The sequence below is a fragment of the Dasypus novemcinctus genome, chromosome 11, assembly GCF_030445035.2.
Source record: "Dasypus novemcinctus isolate mDasNov1 chromosome 11, mDasNov1.1.hap2, whole genome shotgun sequence".
Taxonomy (NCBI): Eukaryota; Metazoa; Chordata; class Mammalia; order Cingulata; family Dasypodidae; genus Dasypus; species Dasypus novemcinctus.
The window spans coordinates 106699663-106716710 of NC_080683.1; the positions used below are offsets into that span (position 1 = coordinate 106699663).

The following is a 17048-nucleotide window of genomic DNA, read 5'->3' on the forward strand; positions in this document are numbered from 1 at the left end:
CTGAGTAAGACTGCAGCCTACTTCATGGGCACATGCCACAGACTGAGTCTCAAGAGGCCTTTGTGCATTGCTTTTAATTCTTATTGTGTTAAATAACATGCAACTAAAAATTTCCCACTTTAACCACTTTCATGTGTCAATTCAGAGATATTAATTACTTTTACAGTTTTGTGCTACCATCATTGACCACCATTACCCAAACTTTTACTCCATCTGGAACTGTGCCCATCTACCACTAACTCCCAATCCCTCCCCCCACCCCACCCCCAATCCCTGGTAACATGTAATCTCCTTTCTGTCTCTATGAATTTCTTTATTCTAGGATTGCAAATAATTGAAATCATACATTGTCCTTTTGTGTCTGGCTTACTTCACACAACATATCTTCAAGATTCATCCATGTTGTAGTATGTATCATAACACCATTCTTTTTTAATGGGTAAATAATATACCATGGTATGGATATAAAAGTGTTGATGGAAAATAGAGTTGCTTCTCCTCTTTGGCTCCTGTGAATAATGCTGCTATGAACTCTGGTGTACAAATATATTTGTGTCCCTGCTTTCTATTCATTTAGGTATATACCTAGAAGTACAATTGCTGGGTCATATGGTAATTCACTGGTTTTGTTTTCTTTTCAACCAAATTATCATTGTGATTTTCTTGTCAATCAAATCATCATTGTAATTTTCTTTTAATTTTACATGGATTCGAAAGTGACCTCTCACTGGCTTCATTATGCCCCCAAGCCATAAAAAATCTAACCAAAGCTGCAGATAGAAAAAAGAAAGGTGCTTTACTCAATATTAGCTATTCCTAAGAAAATTTTTAACCTGGTTGTGCTGATATTGACAAAATCAGTTTAGAAATTGCACTAAATTTATTGCTTACTCCATATGATGCTAATTTAGTCATTTTACTGAATAAAAGTTAGTTTAAACAAGAAAATACTGTTGATGAAAATGCAATAAAATTATGGAGGGGGAAAAACAAAATTTTAACTTTTTGATGTGATTATATAATGCAGAGTAAATGTGGAGATGTCCAATAAGTATTAAATATATACTATGTACTGTGGAAAAAAGTATTAAGGATATTATTTCATTTAAGGCCCGTAACAACTCTAAAAGGCAGGTTGCCCCTCAATTTTATAAAAGAAGAAACAGAGACTTAGAGGTTTCAAGCAGCTTACTGCTGGTCAAGCCTGATTACAAATCCAATTTTGCCTGACTTGAAAACAATGCTCTTTCAAAAACAATATAGAGTATATATATTAACAAAATGGGAAAATATAAGCAATGAGACATAGAAAGTTTTCCACAGGAAAAGATTAAAATTTACTAAAATATTAAAAAATTTTTAAAACCTACTATGCACCAGGAATTATATTTATCGTATTGTGACAATAGCTAAATAAGAGGGTAGCTAAATGTAAATAAACCACATCAGCCTTCTAAATGAGTTCCATCCTTCTTTTCTTGTCCTCTTCCCCATGTTTCAGAAGTTAGAAATGTAAAATTAATTACGATTTTCAAAGTAACCCACTTACATTTTAACAATTTTTACATTGTTAATGGAACACAACTGCCACATGGACTATGTGGGTCTAGTTGTCTCATCCAACCTATTTGCAAGCTGTATGTGGTAGTATTTGCATATGTTAAGTTGGACTTTTAAATTATTAGTCTTGTTGTTATAGGGCAGCAATAAAAAATATATCAATGTCTCAGAATTGGTTCATTGAAGCATAAAAAATGTGACAAATACGTAAATCAGTGCTGCTAATTATGCTCGCAATATTGTGCCACCATCACTACCATGAAGTAAACCACGGAGTATAATTAATAGTATAATTATAATAACATTCTTTCATCAACTGTAAAAAATGTATCTCGATAATGCAAGGTGTCAATAATGGCGAGTGGTATACAGGAAATCTGTATTTTCTGCATGATCTGTCTGTAAACCTGCAACTTCTCTGAAGAAAAGTTATATTAAACAGGTCATGAACATACCCAGATCCTTAATATAAAGAGTGAAGAGGATTTCCATGTCAGAACATACGTGAATCTCTATGTGGTAGATCAAGTACTGGTAAAAAGGGAAAGGGAGAGAAAAAAAAAAAACCGGAAGCACAACGTGAGAACTTGAAAATGGAATTTATTATGTTGATAATCCATTCAAATCTAGATCTCAGTTTACTCTCTGAAATAAAATGTCCAGTGGTGACTTGCATCCAATGACACTTTTTCAGCATTTTCAAAGCAAGCTCAGTAACCTTTGTAGTAAACCCAACAAGTTTTTACAGAAGAAGAACAAACTAAGGCTTCCCATCATGAAATTGATAACTGTTGTCAACAACAGTTGAGAAGGGACCAAGGCACAGAATTCAAAGCACAGAATTCAAAACTACTCCCCTAGAAGCAAAAGCAAATAAATTCATACTATTTGTGAGGGGCTTGAAAAGCCACTAAGAAAATAAATGATAAATATTATACATGCAGAAAAACAGGAATGGCTACTGGGAAAATGTTTATATTAATGAACATTGTCACCATTGCATAAAAAGTCAATATAGAGAGCACTCCCTGTCCCCTGGAAGTAATAGCAGACATTTCATTTAACGGTTGAAAAAACTGCTCATGTGCAAACGATGTGCTCTTGATGGACGTGTGGCATAAATTTGAAGGAAAAATATTCCTTGAACATTGGTACCAGTCACCCCAGAAAACTAGGGAAGAGGCAGTGGTTTCAACACTGAGGGATACAGTCTGTATGCAGAGGGGAAAGGTGGCACTTGGAAAAAGAGAATTAATCAATACTCAAATGATAACACACATAGTTTTACTCATTGAGAACTGACATGAAGCAAGCACAGTGCCACCTGGTCTTGACTCAGTGCTGAAGGAAACAATAAAAATGGTGAATAGAATCACCTGGCATTTTCAATGTGGTGAGTGAAGAAGTGGGCAGTGAACACAAGACTGTCTCACCACACTCTGTCTGCTGTCTCTTAAAGGGAAAGAAGTTCTCATGGTTTTCAAAATGAAGGATGACAGAAGCACATATCTTCCTGACACTGATTATGCTATTAAAGACCATTTCAATGACATCAAGTGGCATGTCCAAATAGTCCAATTTTAGCAATACATTCAATGTATCGAATAGTCTGAACCCATCACTTCAGGGCAATCTATCATCATATTTAATTTTGAAGATCAGAAAGAAGCTTTCTTAAGATGACTAAATGGCAGTCAATTGCAGCAAGTTTGATCTAATTCAATGCACAATGGTTTTCTATGTTCTTAAGAGAAAGAAGGTGGCATCCTATTGGTAGGTATACTTTAAAAATACACCCAATGTTGCAACAAAACATGAGAATATAATTTCTAGTCCTGAATACAACAAGAATATATATATAATCCATTTGCTGTTATGTCCTACATTAAGCTATTTAAACCTCTAGGTCCTGAGGAAGCTATGCTAGCTAACTTTGACTCTGAAAGCTTGTTAAAATTAGTTTCCAGTAATTACTATTTTCACATTAGATCCAAAGATCCAGAACTATCTGCCAGAATCACCAAACACTAGCTATAGATCATTTCCCATTGACCTATAGTTATGATTAACATTATAATTAACATACTAAGTTAAATAAGGAATAAAAAAAACTACAAACTGAATATAGAACTTAAGCTGTGCCTCAGAATATTCATCTTAAATCTGCATACAAATAACACTAAAATATTGCAATTAATTGCATTCTTATATGAAATAAATGCTATCATTTTTAAATTTTGCAGTTTGATATTTGCTTAAAATGTCCCTGAAAATATGCTTTCCACGTATTTCCACATATTGTATTAAATTATCAAGTCATCTACAGATATCAAAGTTATGAATAGCCTCAACCTACTGGATAAAGCCCCAGTTCCTTAGTACAGCATATTCTAAACTCAGTTTTCCCTGAAAGTTCTGCTTACCTCTTTATTGTGATTGTTCACCACGGCCAACTTTTTACTTTTTCATGTTTCTAGAACTACCTGCCATTTGCCATATCTGCATGTGTTTTCTTACTTCCATAAAGCTGTTCTTGCTGTCTTCTCTGATATAATGGACCTCTCTTCCCCAGTAACCCTCCCTCACCCAACATTCCCATCTGGCTAGCTTCTCCTTGTCATCCCTGAATATCATTTAATTCAAGAGAACAAGAATCCTTCCCTGATCTCCTTGCTCAGACAGCTTTATAATACTTTGTTGTTTTACCAATATTCCTGGACTTACGCTTTTAAAATGATCAGCTTGATGCCTCTCTCTTTTGCAGGAGTGTGAGCACCCTTAATTTGTTTTCATTTTCATGTTCTCAGAATCTAGGACCACTGCTAGCTCACAACAGGTGATTCACAAATGACTTATGATGAATGAATGCTCAATTTTGCCTGAGGAGATGGAGGAGAAGGTGTTGGTAAAAGCTTCCTAGAGGAGAATATTTAGATTAAAATCTTGAAAATGGAGGCTTGGGAAAGGTTTAATTTTGGTTGTAGAGCTTTAATAAATTTGTTCTTTAAGTGTTAAATTAATGTCACTACTTTCACCCTCCATGTCTGAGCATGAGTGGGGAAGTACATCTTGATCAACAAGCCAGCTGGTCCTGAAAGGTAGTGTACAGATGGGCTTAGCAAAAAAATTACTTTTAGAAATAGGCTAACACTTAATATCCAAATGTTTTAATTTGAATATTATATTTGTATTTTATTTTTAATGACACCTAACCCTTGCTTTCTGCCCTTAGTTTGGATTACACTGAAAAAAGATGTGAAAATTAATAAAGAGAACAGAGAAAAATGTAAAAATAACTGCAGTCAAGGCTAATACAGATGGTACAGTTGGTTGAAATACATATTACAAGTTTCTTGGATGAAAGCACACCCTTAAACAAAATCAACACACTGAAGAATTAGTACTTTTTAAGTTAATGAGATTTTTTTTTCAAATTCTACTCAATTTATTCATTTTAAAAAAAAATATTACATTCAAAAAATATGAGGTCCCCATTCACCCCCACCACCCCCACCCCACCACTCCCCCCACAGTAACACTCTCCCCCATCATCATGACACATCCATTGCATCTGGTGAGCACATCTCTGGGCATCGCTGCACCCCATGGCCTATGGTCCACACCATAGCCCACACTCTCCCACGTTCCATCCAGTGGGCCATGGGAGGACATAGAATGTCCAGCAATTGTCCCTGCAGCACCACTCAGGACAAGTCCCGAAAATGCCTCCATATCTCATCTCTTCCTCCCATTCCCCACCCCCAGCAGTCACCATGGCCACTTTTTCCACACCAGTGCCACATTTTCTTGATTATTAACCACAATAGTTCATGAATAGAATATATTTTTTTAAAGATTTATTTTTTATTTCTCTCCCCTTTCCCCTGCCCCATTGTCTGCTCTCTGTTTCTATTCACTGTATGTTCTTCTGTGTCCACTTGTATTCTTGTCAGCAGCACCAGGAATCTGTGTCTCTTTTAGTTGTGTCATATTGCTACATCAGCTCTCCATGTGTGCGGCACCACTCCCGGGCAGGCTGCACATTTTTTGTGCGGGGCAGCTCTCCTTCAGGGGTGAACTCCTTGTGCGTGGGCCTCCCCTATGTGGGGGACACCCCTGCATGGCACGGCATCAGCACTGCATGTGGGCTGCACGTGGGCTAGCTCGCCACACAGGTCAGGAGGCCCTGGGTTTGAACCCTGGACCTCCTACATGGTAGGCGGACACTCTATCAGTTGAGCCAAATACACTTCCCAATATGAGATCTTGACACTTCACTTATGGTGGAAGGAACATATCTTAGTAAGTTATAATTTAGTAAGCTATAATTTTCATTGGTTTAGCAAAAGAAACATAGTTGTTTATGAAAACTATGGTACATTAGAAGGACATGATGGAGTCAACATAAAATTAATTATATCACAGGTTCAGAGGTCTGGGAGAATTCTTCACAGGTAGGCTAGGCTGGCAATTCTCTTGCCTTGACAAGATCATTTTCAAAGCACAACAGGCAAATGCTTCTGTGCACTTACAAAAGATCTCCAGGGGAAGAGGTGTCACACTTACACTCTCCCTTAATAATTCAGGGAACATTTTCTAAATGGGTGCTAAACTGGGTCTTCCTTCTATAGTCAACCATTCAATTGCTCAAATCTGAAAGTCACCCTTGGACATACTAGTTTTATCCCTCTTTCATAAACTTCCATGAAATCAAACCCTAAATCTCACTGTTTACTCTGAAATTAATCCCTTCCTCATGACTTCTAGGTTTCACTTAGACTAATGAAATAGCTTTCTATCTAATCTCCTTACTTCCAGTACTATCTGACTTCCCTTCATTTCTAATTCCACAGTAAACTACATTAAATATAATAGTGACACAAAAATAGATGCAAAATATAACTTTGGTATAGTTCCAGTTAACTACACCCAGGTATAATATACATATGTATACACAGATATGAGAGAGAAACTGGCATAATATACTGATTGATTAAAACTGATTAATGTTATAAAGGAAAAGTGCAGGGAGTTATGATAATGTACAACAGGGAGCTCTTATGGAAAATAAGTATCAAGAAGGGCTTCCTTGAAGAAGGACCATGTCAGTTGCCCCTTGAAGGAAGAAGAGGGGTTGATGAATCAGAGTTGTTGGGTAGTATGACAAGTAGAGCCTCAGTGGAAGGCCCAGAAGTGGAGCTCAGGACAACCAGAGGGGCATGTGAACCAAGGTCAGGTGTAGTGGAGGAAAAAATAGGCATGTGGGGGCGATGAGGCTGTGAAAGAGGTAGGCTGTCAAGCTGTGCCATATACATAAGGATCATCATCTTTATGTTTTTGTGTAATCATCTATCTGCTTACACATATCTTAATTTATGATTGAAAAAAAGAATTAAACAAAAATACTGTTTTCAAGGTGACATTCCTAAAATGTCACTCCTCTGCTCCCTATCATTCAGGATAGTGTCAAACACCCTTGGATGTACACCAAGTACTCCGTCCTCTGGGCAATCTCAGCCCCAGCTGCACCTGTCACCACACACCACAGTTGCTCTGGGCTCTAGCCATCCCGAATGGTTCAATGTCCCCAGCTGGACACTATCAATTTCTGTGTTTCTGCATCTAACACCTTTGTCCCCCAAGGGCCCCTGGCTTATACATGCAGGAATTTGAGAGTGAAGGCACCCAGTTCCTATAGCAAGTCCTCCATATACCACATCGCCTTTGACCACACATTAAATCAGGGTTGTCCAGCCTGCCTCAACTTCCCTGTTTGTGTCTCCCTAGCCCAATCCAGACATCTACTCAGCTAAAATCGTGAAGAATGCCAAAAACTATAGAAAGTAAACAACTACAGAAGAAAGATGTTATCAAGGAAAATGGATTATAAAAATGAAATTTGAAAGTGCCTGGTACATAATAGCAGCCATTTAATATTAACTAAATAAGTGGAGAGAGATATTTCACAATATAGTTTTATAAAAGTCTTTTTTTCTAGCAGTACAGGGCATAGTCCTATCTAAGACAAGGTTGATAGAATTATGACATGGAATAATATATGTGAAAGGAATTTGAAAAGAATAATACGTTTGTAATATTTTTATTAGTTTGGAGTCTATAATTTCAAAATCTGAATGCTCATATGTTCACATGAATAATTTTCAATTGTTCATATTGAACAAGTCTTACATTATGATGCTATAAATGAGAAATAAGTTTGCTATTTGATGCTTATCCCCTTTTTTTTCTTTATACTTAAGGTATACTAGTCACTAACTTAAAATGTGTTATGCTTTAATTGCAAAACCAATGCACAGAATAGTAGAAAGCCCCAGGAAAACCGCCCTCCACTACCACCCAGAATCCCTATTACAGTCCTCTTCAACATCCCTCTTCAGAATGAATCACAGGCCACTGCCAGTGTATTTTCAAGTCATGGTTTGCCATATTGATTTCTTTTTTTTTTTCTTTTTCTTTTCTTAAAAGGAGCTTTAGATTACATAAATGTTATATCGAAAATATAGGGGATTCCCATAAATACATATGTCCCAAAGACTTAAATCTTTGGTCTCTTCATATGCCAGTATGAATCCAGTAGAGTTTCAGCCAACACCTACTCTTCAGCTCATCGGACTTACCCAGGACAACTAACAAAAGGATGATGATGAACAATGCCCATCCCAAAAAACACAGAGTATCTATCTACAACTGCAAGTAAGACAGTTATATCCATCTACCCCATGGGCTCTAAGCCACATGGGAAGAAGAGTCGGCATCACCATCCCAAAGTCCTCAAGACTGAGGAATGAACAAACATAAAGGGGGAACACAGCACTGGATCAAAGTATACTTGTTATTATTCTAGTAATGGAAAAACTTGTAACATTGATATAAAGACAGTGGTCACCAGATGTTCTGAGGGGAGGGAGAGGGAAGAATAGCTGTAATATGGGGCATTTTGGGGACCTTAGAATTGTTCTGTATGATATTGCAGTGATGGATACAAGCAGTTATAAATTTTGTCAAAACCTATAAAATTGTGCAGTATAAAGTATAAAACATATTGGTTAGTAGCAATGCTTCAAATATACCACATTAAGTGATTTCTGTTGCTTTTCACAAGACTTTTGTTTTTGTTTGTTCTAGGGAATCCCTGATGCTCCTATTTACATCTTTTATACCTGATGTCCCAAGAGACATTTTCTCTCCACCATCTCTGTTACTGATCAGTAATAGATCAAGATTAACTGGGATGCAGAACTATCTATATTTAGATTAGGACCCAGAATCTCTTACAATTCATAATTCATTTCTTTTTTTTTTTTTAGGTACCAGGTCTGGGGATTGAACTTGGGACCTTGTAACTAAGAAGCCAGAGCTCAACCACGAAGCCATATTGGCTCCCCTGAGTTGTCTCCCTCATTTGTTTGCTTGTTGTTGTTTTTAAGGAGGCACTGGGAACCAAGCCTGAGATCCCATATCGGAGGCAGGTGCTCAACTGCTTGAGCCACATCTCCACCCAGAAATTATTTCTATACTATTTGTCTTTCCTTATTATTATTTATCTACACTGAATCTTTGAAATGTAGTATAGATGCAATATGGTAATTATTGAAAGTAGCAGCCATTCAGTTTATTGCTTGTTTATGAAAAGGTCATGCTATAGATATACACTATTAATAACTATATATGTGGGGAGGGGGGATTAGGAGTTTTCTCGACAATAATCTTTCAAACAGATTAAGATGTGGCCCAACCAGAGGAACAAACAGATGCTTGAATAAAAATAATTTAGTTATTCTTTCAAAGATTGCAGAGGAAATCCATAACCTTGTATCTAAACGAGCAGGAAGAAATATGACCCACTGGATTAGAATTTCTGGATTTAAATTGCTTGGTTCAAATCTGCATGTAGAAGTAGCTGTGTCACCATAGGCAGGGACTTTTCCAAGCTTCAGTAAAATGATGGCTTAGAGAAAAGTCTGTTTTGAGCAATAGTATAAAAAGAGATAAAACTTATTATTAAAACCTGGCTTCAGAACTTCAAATTTATAATACTGATCTTTTTTAATGAATACATCAATGGGAATAGAAAATCTGTATTGATGAACAAGGACATTCGAATTCAGACTTAGGGATGACAGCATTCAAAAGCCCCTAAAGCAGCTACAGGAATACAGTTTTGAAACAGTTCAGAAACCAATTTTCTATACTAAGAAGATCAGTGTAATTGCAGCTTGGGGCAATTATCAATATATATTCAATAACCATTGAACAAAGCATATTAATTAGGCAATTCTGCTGAAAGAAGTGTAACATTTATACCTGTGCATACTTTTTTAAGATTTAGTTCTCAAATTAATACATCTGAAATGTTTCCAAAGAAAACATTTTATAACGTGCTTCATTTATATTGTACTACTTTCTGTATTTTATATCTGCAGCCTAATTTACTTTGGCCAATTAAGACCAACATATTTTTTTTTTTCTATGCTGTCTAGTTTTGGGGATATAAGCATTCATCTTGTATTAAAGCTTCTTGTATTTTTTTTTTTATTGGTGTTATTTAGATTGGTATAGAGTCAAAAACCCACAAGCTCCACAAGGAGGCTACCTCTTTATGGAAAGTAGAAAGAATTCCCACATCATCCAAAGCTTATTTTATCACAACATTCATAGGTAAATAACAATGATGTCAGTAAATAATAGTCATAAGTGACTTCCGATTCAATTCATTTCATTTACTCTTCCATCTAACAGACTTTCCACTAATGGGATCTATGGCTTAAATTGCGTGCAATGGCAATAAATCTAGGCCACCATGGACTTGCACTGTGGCATGTCTGTGTGGCACAAATACCCTGGCACTAGATTCAGCTATCCAAAACCAATTTTCAAAGAAACTATACATGAGAAGTAAAAGAAGTAAACAGTTCTGCTCTAAATACGGTGTTGGTTTGTATGCAGGAATAGGCATAGAGTTTTCTTGAATATGGAGACCTCTGTTAGATGAATATAGAATACAGAATATAGTTAAAGCAAGAAGAAACCTGAATTGCACATCACTTCTTATGTCTATAATAAAGCTTGAATAGTCCCCACACCCCTCCATCAATTTCTTCTGAGCCAGTAACATGCAAGTATAGGACAGTCAAAAGTTTGGAATTGATCATTTTGATTTTTTTTGGTTTATAATTACCGTCTCTGAATTATTTTAGTTGGGTTCTTACTCTTTTCCCGGTTTTTACTAAGTGAACTAAAATGATGGCATTAGCAAAACTCCAGCTCATCTTCTAAATCATTAATAGATTTAATACCATCAGCCCTAAAATTGATCCTGAGGGTACCCCCCATTAACCTTTTCTATTTGACGAACCAGCCATTTATTTCTAGGCTTGCTTTCTAGCCATTCCACAGTTTGAAATCTGAGAAGGAAATTTTCCTATCAATCCTAGGACATCGACTTTCCTTACATCTGTCTTGTAAAGAACTTTATCAGAAGTTCTGAGCCACAAGAGCATTTCCATTCCCCACACATAACATCAGCCGATTCACTTCATTGATTGGAATTTTCCCAGGTAAGGTTCTACGTAATCTTGAACTGAACAATCAGCATAAATCAGCTGCTTTTAAAAAGCCAGGCAAACAAATGAAGTGGCATAAATAAAATTATATTTTAACCATCCGAGGGACTAATGTATAATCCATTAACTAAATGAAATCTACTATGCTACTAAAACATACTTATGGGGCTCATTTTTCCCTAGTAATAAAAAAAAATAGTTTTAAACACTTTAGCATGAAAACATAACTAAACAGAAGTAACAAGTCATACATCTTTCTAAAACCTTGTACTTTTTTGATTATTCCTTTCAATTAAATTTTCAAAGAAAAATGGTATCTCTTTAACTCATACTTTTTTAGATTGATTGTTATTTAAATACTAATTTTCTACTCCAAAAGAGGAATGCAAGGTCTCTTAAACTATGAAAGTTTTAAATATTTACCTTCTTGCTAATAAAACATTCCCCAAACCCTGAGGTAGATTGAAAATATTCAAAAATATATAATAGTGGCTTGAAAATATTTTCTCAAAGGATTTATTTCTAATAGTGCTGCTGACTTTGGCAGTTATTTTCAGGTGTAAACTAAAGCTGTCTATGAGAAAATTATAGCTAGAAAAGTAAATTTACTCAAGGACTGAATTGACTTTATCCCAAAAGAAAAAGACTTTGGTTTCACATAGGTTTCTCAGTCATGACTTTTCCTGCTTCCATATTAACTCACCAGTACCATGATGGGCTTAAGTATAATGGAAAGTGAGTAACCACAATGATTGTAAAAGCAGCTTCTAAATATTTTTGCTAGATATTCCCTATTTTCAACTGAACCATTTAAAACATACTTTAAAATTTATCTAATAATAATAATTAGTATGTGCTGAGCAAGAAGTATAAACCAGGCACTTATTTGAGTGCTTTAGATGTCATTTTCTTTAAGTCCAACAATGACCATATGAGATTGTACTTTTTTTGGTCTCCTTATTACAAATGAGGTTAAATATTTTGTCCAAATGTTTTGTTGCAGGAAGAACTGGAGACGTAGGCAGTCGGATTCTTCAATTTTTTACTACAATCTGATGAAATATGAAAAAAAAAAGATACTAACTGAAATAATTAGGGTTAACTAATCTACTAGTAACTTTTCAGTTATAAATTTTTATACTTAGTATTACTTTAAGGATGACTATCATTATCATTAATTTTTTTACATACCAATTCTAGTCTTTTTCTTTGCAGATCTAGTCTTACAGATACGGTTAAATTTGAGATTACACTCCCTTTAATGTTGAATTTCCCACTCTATATTAAAAAAACATTTAAAAGTATCATCCTAGAGGTAACATCATAGTTTCTATGTAGAATTGCAATTTAAAAACAAAACAAAACAAAATAAAGACTATCCCCAAACCTTGAGAATCTCTGCACTGTTTCCATACAGCTTTACATCAATTTCAGTTATTTATTTAAGATAGAGTAATTCCACCAGTCAAAATCTTTCAAAATGATACCAGATGAACAATTGGCATGTGGCCGGAGTAACACTTTCTTAATATTAATGCATTATCAAATTCAAAAGCTGGAAAACAGGTAAGAGTGAAGGTGCATACGAATGGCTATCTTTTATTTATGTAGTGTTTGTGAAACAGTTTTTTTACTTATTAAATATTCAAGGCAGAAAAGTATAATATCCTTAACTGCAAAAGAAAAGGGGGGAGGCAGAGTAAAAGCATCAGACTTGTTGAAGAACATCTTAGACAAAAGAACTGACACCAAGCAAAAGTGAGTTCTTTTTTCCCGACGGGTCTTTAAAGCAAATTCCTGAGACACGGGGGTTTCAAAGAGAGAGAGTTTATTTGCTTGCACAAGCAAAGGAGCACAGTGGCCTAAGGGCCCAAAGCTACCTCCTAGATCTGCAGAAATTCTCATATTTTATGGCACCAGGGTGCTAAGGAATAACGGGTGGAGCTGGGCTCAGATTCCGTCATTAATAAACACTAAGGGGCAGAAGAGGATGGGGGTGAGCATGGTACCAAGTCAGGGTCAGTCACAAGGACCTTCCATCTATCAGTCTTTCCACTAATGGGATAGGGATATACAGAACACAGGTCCTTTCACAAGGGTTTCATATGGATACTAAACAGAGGAGAGTGGAGTGGTTACCAAAGGTACACATGCAGGAGGGTGGGCCTAATCTAGAAACAAGGGTAAGGTCAATCCAGAATTGCCATCATAAAGGTAAGCAAACACAAGCGTGAGGCTAAATCCAGAGTAACCGTAAACAGGGGTGAGACCACTCTAGCTAGCTCCAGTAATTTCAGGTATTAACCTTTGGCTATTTTATAGTATAAAGGCAATTCTATAAAGATTTAGTAATCATAACTTTGTTAATTCTTCACCCTCAGTTCCAAATCCAAGGCTGCTTTTCAGTTTAACTTAAAATAGAAAAAAGAATTTTAACACACAACTTGATATCAACTGCCATCGAAGGGAATATAGAAATAAAGGAAAACTGACACATTACAGATAATCATTACAAAAATAACAATTACAATACTAAACATTTAACTTTTCATTACAAGAGAAAAAGGGGGATATAGCATCCCCCCCCACCCCAAATTTATCTGTTTATGTTAGGCGAGCAATTTAACAACCTTAAAACTGTATTCTGATTTTTAACATTAGTTAGGTCTACCAACTAAGGAATATTTTGTCCAAATATTTTAAAAGGAAAAAATTTATTCTCTTTGTAAGAGGACTTAAATAATTTGAAAGAAAAGTATTGAAAATAGCTTTTACAAAACACATATACAGACACATATATGCACACACACATATACTAACCCAGCAATGAGATAGTGCAAAATGTCACACTTGTGTATGTTTACAAAATAGTTTTGAAACTATTTCTGAGGCAGGTTAGTATAAGGAAAGGCACGACTTGGGTCACAGCTGAAGACCTGGCAGAAAACATGCCCAGCAGACAACATGGCAGTGAGACTGCTGGGAAACTTCCTGAAAGGAAGGCTGCCGGAAAGATCCCACGATATCCTGGCGACTCCATCTCATTTGGAACTCTTTCCAGGGTCAAGGAGAAGTCCCAGATACCTTCAAACAAAAGCCTTACCATTGGCCCCCTGAGAGCTAATAGGTGGCGCAACCAATCAGAACAGCAAACAGCTGGGGCCCCTCCCCAACATTATGAGGGGGGAAGAGTAAAAGTTTTAAAAAGGCCTAAGCTGGGGCAGCCATGCGCACACCTCACCCTGTAGCAGGCCCACATCCATGCCTAGGACTGTGTACTCTTCTTGTTTCTCAATAAACTCGTCATTCCCTTGCTCACCCTCTGGGGTGTCCTTAAATTCTTTTTTTGCAACATAAGCCAAGAACCTAGAAGCCCAGAACCCAGAGCCTTCCACGAGCATTACTTTGTAAAATGATAGGAACAATAGCAATCCTGTGTAACCTGAAATATACGAGACAGTGAGGTAAATAAGTATTAAATTGTTGTGCTGACTTCAGTTCAAATTCAGAGAACCAGAGTTGTCCAGAAGGTAGAACAAAAGTAAGGAAATCTCCCAGTATTAGTCAAATTGTATTTTTCCAGTGGCAAGTGAGATATATATAATACTTCTCTGGGCTGATAGCTGCAATCCATATAAATGTTAAATGGGGGTAGCAAATATTTATTCTTCAAAATTTAAATATAAACTAAGAGCAGTGATGGCTGAATGATCTAATTTGTGCGAGAATGTGTGTGCTTGTCTGTTTTCAAATATTTCTGGAAAAAATGAATAAAATATTAACAATAATAACACTGAAAATTGTATTTTCTCCCCATTCTAGCATCATAATTTCAAGACAATAAAGAAACATAATTACAAACTTATCTACACAGAAAACTTTTTGTAGAAAAAGTATGTAATAATAGTATGATAATACTCTTTTGCATATGAAACTCAGGTAATTTGAAGGAACTCAAAGGAATACTTCACAACAGCTGCTTCCTTTTCCCTAAATGACTGCCTGTTTGGACTTTGCACCTTCGAAATGTTGAGTGAATCTTAAACGTCTTTTAATGCTCAGGGTTTTTTCTCCTTCCCCAGCAATCAACGTTAAGATTACACCACACCTGCTCTCCTGTTTAGTTTTACTTATTCTGAACTTAGCACCAGATTCCAACAACTGAATTTAGTTTTCTGAGTCATGTCTAAAAAAAATGAGCCAATAGAATTTTTACTAATTTGTGACCATCAGTCATTTAACTGTGCCTCTCAAGTGTTCAGAGATGTCTCATTCCATGACAGAAGGGCAGTTAACACCTGTAAGGTAATTATATCTACCAAATGCTGTTGGACCGGAATATGAATATATAATTGTTCCTGCCATCTGTTAATTGTTCTATTTGAATCACTTATTCCATCATATACATTTACTTGGCACCTACATACTTTTAATAGCCTCTGGAAATGATATGCTTACTGCAGAGTGTAAAGTCTTTACATGATTAAGATTGAATTTTTAAGTCTTTGAGGAGGAGGCATGTTATAAAGAATGAATTAAATTGAAGAAAAATTGTGTGCAAGCGTGCATGCATTCATGAGCACATGTGTGTGTCTGTGTGTGTGTGGGAAATCCGAATAAAAAAGTAAATCATCTTCGGAGGGAAATAGAAATTTAATAGGGAAGGTAGGAGTGGATTCGAAGACTGCTGTATAACTGAGGTGGAATCCTACATGAAATCCTAAACTGAAAGGCACAAGGAGGTCCCAGCAAAAGGGATTAATAAATATTCTTCAGACTAAGATTACGCTAGAAAACTTTCATGTCTCCCAGGGCTTGAGCCTTACAGTGACACCCTCAGGCCCAAGAACGGGACTCAAGACTTCTGCAAATGTTTGATACACTTTCCATTTCATTAATGTGTTAAAGAATACAATCAACTTGGTTAGCACATGTATGTAACACTTTAACTGTGTGACTTCAGGCAAATTTCTTAACCTCGGTTTCCTCATCTATTATATTAATCAAGGATAAAATTGCAACATGAAGATTAAAAGAAAAAATACATGTAAAGTACAGATGGGAGTGCTTTAAATATTTGTAAAGCACTCCCATCAGTGCCTGACATACAGTGAGAGCTCAATAATTGTTACTTGTTATTATCATAATTGCTATGATTAAACCAATTCTACCACTTGATAGGCCACTAGAATGTTCATTTGTGCTGCAGATATCTATTTTTTTGGAGGTTTATGCAGGTATTTGATCACCTTGTGGATGAGTCATGGCAAGGACATTACTTTGGTTTTTAATATCTTTTTTTAAATTTTAGAATAGTTTCAGATGGACAGAAATATTGCAAAAATTATGCAGAGCTCCCACATACTCCCCACGTAGTTTCCCCTGTTTTTAACATCTTTGAGTAGAATGGTACATTTGTCACAAGTAATGAACTGATAATGGTATATTATAAACTAAACTCCATGTTTCATCCTTTTTTACTTAGATTTACTTAGCTTTTTACCTAGTGTCCTTTTCTGTTCCAAGATTGCATCTAGAACCACATTACATTTAGTCATTATGTCTCTTTCCTCTCCTCAAGTCTGGAATAGTTACTCAGATTTTCCTTGTTTTTGATGACCATGACAGTTCTGAGAAGTCCTAGTAAAATATTTGCAGAATGTCCCTCTATTGGAATTTATTGGATATTCTTCCCATGAATTGACTGAGATTATGGTTTATCACTATTGATGATGACCTTGACCAGCCAGCTGGGGGAGTGTTTGTCAGGTGTCTCCCTGTAAAGTTACTGCCCCCTCCCCTTCCATGTAGTATTCTTTGAAGGAAGTCATGCGCAGCCCATACTTAGGGAGTGGAGACTTATGCTCTACCTCTTGAGAGTGGAGTAGCTACATAAATTATTTG

At 36.1% G+C, this 17048-nt stretch overlaps 1 protein-coding gene across 7 annotated transcripts in view; it reads right to left on the bottom strand.

Moving 5' to 3' along the window:
• PTPRK (protein tyrosine phosphatase receptor type K) overlaps window positions 1-17048 on the bottom strand; it is a 575029-nt gene that overhangs the window by 165332 nt on the left and 392649 nt on the right. The window lies entirely within an intron of this gene.